A 4,961-nucleotide genomic window follows, 5' to 3' on the forward strand; every position below is an offset into this window, starting at 1 on the left:
TATTGGTTCTTTTGGCAGTCCATGGCACTTTCAGTATTCTCCTCCAACACCACAACTCAAAGGCATCAATTCTTCTACGATCCTCCTTATTCAATGATATTGAATAATTCAATGAATTGATAGTTGTCATTTTTTTGTGATGCTGCTGGTTTCTTTGTTCCCTATATACTTTTCTGCATTGAGTTAATTTTGTTTGTGAGCTTTCTTCTTTTCTGTTGTAAATGTCTACTAATTCATTCTGATTTTCCTCTATTTTGATGTGAAGGCTTATTTATTTTCTTTGAGTTTATCTTGTAATATATTAATTTTTCCCCCCATATAAAGGTTTGTTTTTATCTTGAAATCTACTTGATTTCCTCACCATTTGAAAGTTCTGAATTTACACTATTTCCTTTTTTTTTTTTTTTTTTCGTTTTCTTTGTAGTTGACTTCATTATAAATTGATAACCTCTGGTTCCCTATATTCAGTCTTAGAAGTTTAACTTTACTTCTGTGCTGGTGTGGCACTGTGGGTTAATGCGCTAGGCTGCAAAGCTGTTTGAACTGCAAAGTTGGCAGTTCAAGCTTACCACCTGCTCCTTGGGAACCCTGTACAGGGTTGCTATGGGTCAGAACTGACTCCACGGCACTTAACAACAACAGCAACAACGTTTGGATTGAATTCTGGGTAGTGTTTTATGTGTTAATCTCAGATTGTTTGCTATTGTTGGTTCTTAGTCCAAATTGCATCCTTTAGTATTTATTTTCAAGTTAGTCTTGTTATAACAAGTTCCTTTAATTTCTGTTTATCTGGAAATGTCCTATTTCACCGTCATATTTGATGGACAACTTCGCTGGGTAGGTGAATCTTGGTTGGCAGTTTTCTTTTTGTGTATGTAATCCATTGCCTTATTGTTTGTATAGTTTCTGCTGAGAAATCAGAGCTTAGTATTTTGTTTTTTCTTTAATGTTTTTATCGTGAATTGAGTTCTAGTTTATAGGAGAACATCAGTTTTACACTCAACATACTGTATTTCGTGTCATTGCAATGATTACAGTCCCCTCCATGCATCATCATTCAACAGCATCTGCTTCTATTCTCTGTTTTTTTTTTTTTTTTTTTTTTATATACACAAAAACACTCAGGAATAGAGAATCGTAAACAACCAAAGGGCACATTTTGCAAGCCTGCCTCCTGGCTGTCAGCACACAGCCTTTCTCTTTTCATGAGTCTAGAGTCCTCAGCTGCTCTATCACTCCCATGTCCTCATCTCTGCGTCCATCTCTTATGTCTCTGCTTTTCTGGATGGGCCCCCACATTCCAATCATGCTTGAATCCCTTGATGGTTCTTAGGGTCCTCTATTCCTGGACCCTTTTATGTTACAAAACTACCTTTATAGTTGCGATAGTAGCAATTAGTCATGATAATAATTACTCACTATTCAATCATCAGAAACTTATTCCCATCTCCTTTTACCAGACCTGTCTAGACAAGATGAAAACTCATCAGTGAGGATTCTACCTTCCCCCACATACTCTGAAATGAAACTCCCTCTTGAAAACTTGTAAATGTGTCACTTCGTGCCTTAATAGCTTCCCATTTTAGGTAGCCAATGTTTAAGTTGTCCCTATCAACCCTGTATAAAGAGGGGATAGGATTGATCGTTGATGTGAGGATTTATTCGCTCTCAGATGCTGTTTTGAGCTACTATATCCGTAAGTATAAGGATATAGTATAGTGGTTATGAATCGGGCTGCTAACCTCAAAGTCGGCAGTTCGAAACTACCAGCTGTTCTGCATGAGAAAGATGAGGCTTTCTGCTCCCGTGAAGATTTACAGCCTCGGAAACCCTATGCAGGGTCACTATGAGTCGGAACCGACTCCACGGCACATAACAACAACAAATTTTAATGAAAGCAGGCTTTATCACATCTTTTTCCTTCTGAGCAGCTGTTGTTTTGAACCTCTATTTTCTGTTAGCAGCCAAGTACTTAACCACTGCAGCAACATGGCTATTTTTGGTAAACAGACATATAGAGAAAACTGCAAATGAAGCTAATCTGGATGTGGGGCAGTATTAGCATTAGATCAGTCTGATTCAAGACAAATAGCATTAAACAGTACCAAAATAAATATTATGTAATGGTGAAGGATACAACTCACAGGGTCATAAATGTTTATGCAGCAAATAGGATACCAGTCAATAACAAAAAGGAAAAACTAAAACTATACAAACGTGAAATAAAAAATACTGTAGCAGGTGACAAAGCTTATATTTCCTTTCCCAAATTCCGACCTCCAAGTTTGGGGATGATGGTGGTGGTGATGGTGCTTTTGTTTTTTCCGTGTAAGTTTGGCTTTCAAAAGATGAAAAAACAACCTGACCTGAACTGACAAGAAACTATTATACTCGATAGTTCTACTATTACTGCTAAGGAGCTCTGGTAGCATAGTGGTTACGAATAGGGCTCTGAACCGCAAGGTCAGCAGTTCGAAACTGCCAGGTGTTCTGCGGGAGAAAGATGAGGCTTTCTGCTTCCGTGAAGATTTATAGCCTCGGAAACCCTGTACAGGGTCGCTATGAGTTGGAACCGACTTGATGGCAAGCAACAACAACAACAAAGTTCTACTACTTAGTGTGAATATTTGTAAAGAAATGTTCAAATATCTGATTATAAGGCACTACTCCAGACACCATCATGTCCTTTAGAGTCACTGTGATTTGGCATGTGATTGGAATGGCATTGGATTTGAATGAGCTTGTATATCCATTTTTCTATGCTCAACCATGTTAAAAAATGTGTATTTAGTTCATCTTTTCAGACTATAAATTTGCTTTGTGTAGTAGTAGCTGTTATTTATTTTTAGCTTGTATATTAGTTTTAAACTATAGACATGATACTAATTCAATTCCAGCACACCATCTCTGATTTTTTTAAACGTGTACTTTACATTTCTGTGAGCGCTCTCTCTCTCTTTTTAAACTCAAGTGCTTTGTTTCTTCCATTAGTTCTGCTTCAGTAGGAGCAAACTTATTCTGATAGTTCAGCTTCATCTCCCTCAAGTTACTGAACCTTCTCTAATGGGATATACTTGTTCTGTTTCTGTTCATGGGCATGATTACCTTGGCATGGTCATGTTTGAGAGCTGTGGTATGGTTATTGGGTAGTGGCAAGTTAGCAGGTCATGGAAGATGTGATAAATCTTGTTTCTTATAGCCTGTACTGAATTCATTGTAATTAGAGACGTTATTCTAAGAGGAGGCAGAGCTTCACTGTTCACCTGTTCAGCTAAAACAGCTGGGGTTGGATAAACAGTCCTCTCCTGGTACAGAGACTACCAGTGAAAATTCAGATAGTCTTCTAATAAAGTTGAACCATGCAGCCATGAAGTCCTGGGTGTTCATGATGATAGCCTCAGGCTCCTGGACCTTTGCCATTCCAGCTGCCCTCCTATGAGACAGGGCAAGGTGGGGGTGAGGGGATGCAAGGTGCATGCAAGTTTACTCACATAGGCACACATAGCCTTAATATGAAGCTCATTCTTCTCAAAATATTTGTGAATCATTTTGTATAGAGCTTATCCATGTGTGCTAAGATATAGGGGAAATTACAAGAAGGGGGAGGACTCCTGGTGTGCGCTGTAGGATCAGCACAGGACTGTGAACCACAGGTTGGTAGTTCAAACCCACCAGCTGCTCCTCGGAAATCCTATACAGGGTTGCCTTCAATTAGAACTGACTCTACAATACTTACAACAACAAGGGAAAGTGGAAGCTCACTCCTAAATCTGTGAGCTCTTTTTGCTTCATCCATAAATGTTGATATGCCCAAGGATACTCTCCTTGATACTTTTCTCTTTCAGTAATCATAACTGCACTTAAAATTTCAATTATGACTTATATGCTAGTGGTTTTTGCCACACTCTTTGGCTCTGTAACTATTAAGGCACACTCAAAACATTCTGGCTAAAGCTTTTTTTCCTTTCATTTTGGGTAATTTTGTAATTATCCTTTAGCTTCTGCAGAAACTTGAGAATTACCTGAAGTTTCTACTTTCTTTGCGCTAACTTATATATCTGTTACATTACAGCCATTCACTAACACCAGTCCATTCTGCTTCATTACCTGTTTTCTACATTTCTGTTAGGATTGTTCAGTCTCTTATTTTGTTTATAGTAGAATAGCATTTTAAGTAACCAGTTGCTGTGTTACTCATGGTGACTCTGTGTGTGTGTCAGAGTAGAACTGTATTCAATAAGATTTTCTTTTCTTCATTATAAATTTTTTTTCTGGGTGAAAATGAAAACATAAACACATGAAAACATAAACCAATCCAACCATTTCTGTGTGTACAACTCAGTGACATTTATATGTACCGAGTTGTGCAACTATTTTTACTATCCTCTTCCAAATTATTCTACCATTGTTAAGATAACCTCACTACTACCTAAGCAACTCTTCTAACGCTTTGAGTTGCTGTTGTCATTTTGATCCTATATAAATAATTCTTTGAAATGGTATAGTGCTTAAGACGGATGATCTTTACCTACTTGACTGAACTGTTAACTGGTTTAAAGATGACTTCGGGGGGATAGTTTTAGTTTAAAATTTGAAGATGTCTACTAAAGGTAATACAGAAACAGCTGCAAACATACATTGACAAAGAACTTCCAGAGGTTCAGGCCGGATTCAGAAGAGGATGTGGAATGAGGGATATCATTGCTGATGTTGATGGATCTTGGCTGAAAGCAGAGTATCAGAAAGATGTTTACCTGTGCTTTATTGACTATGTAAAGGCTTTCGATTGTGTGCATCATGACAAGCTTTGGACAACATTGCAAAGTATGAGTATTCCAGAACACTTATTTGTGCTCATGAGGAATTTGTACATGGACCAAGAGGCAGTTGTTTGAACAGAACTTGGAAACATTGAATGGTTTAAAATTAAGAAAGATGTGCGACAGGGCTGTATTTTTTCA

General features: G+C 37.8%; 1 protein-coding gene across 2 annotated transcripts in view; it reads left to right on the forward strand.

Moving 5' to 3' along the window:
* The window catches only part of TRIM33 (tripartite motif containing 33), a 150,456-nt gene that overhangs the window by 45,106 nt on the left and 100,389 nt on the right, over positions 1-4,961 (forward strand). The window lies entirely within an intron of this gene.

Source organism: Chrysochloris asiatica, unplaced genomic scaffold (genome assembly GCF_000296735.1).
Source record: "Chrysochloris asiatica unplaced genomic scaffold, ChrAsi1.0 scaffold00085, whole genome shotgun sequence".
Classification (NCBI taxonomy): Eukaryota; Metazoa; Chordata; class Mammalia; order Afrosoricida; family Chrysochloridae; genus Chrysochloris; species Chrysochloris asiatica.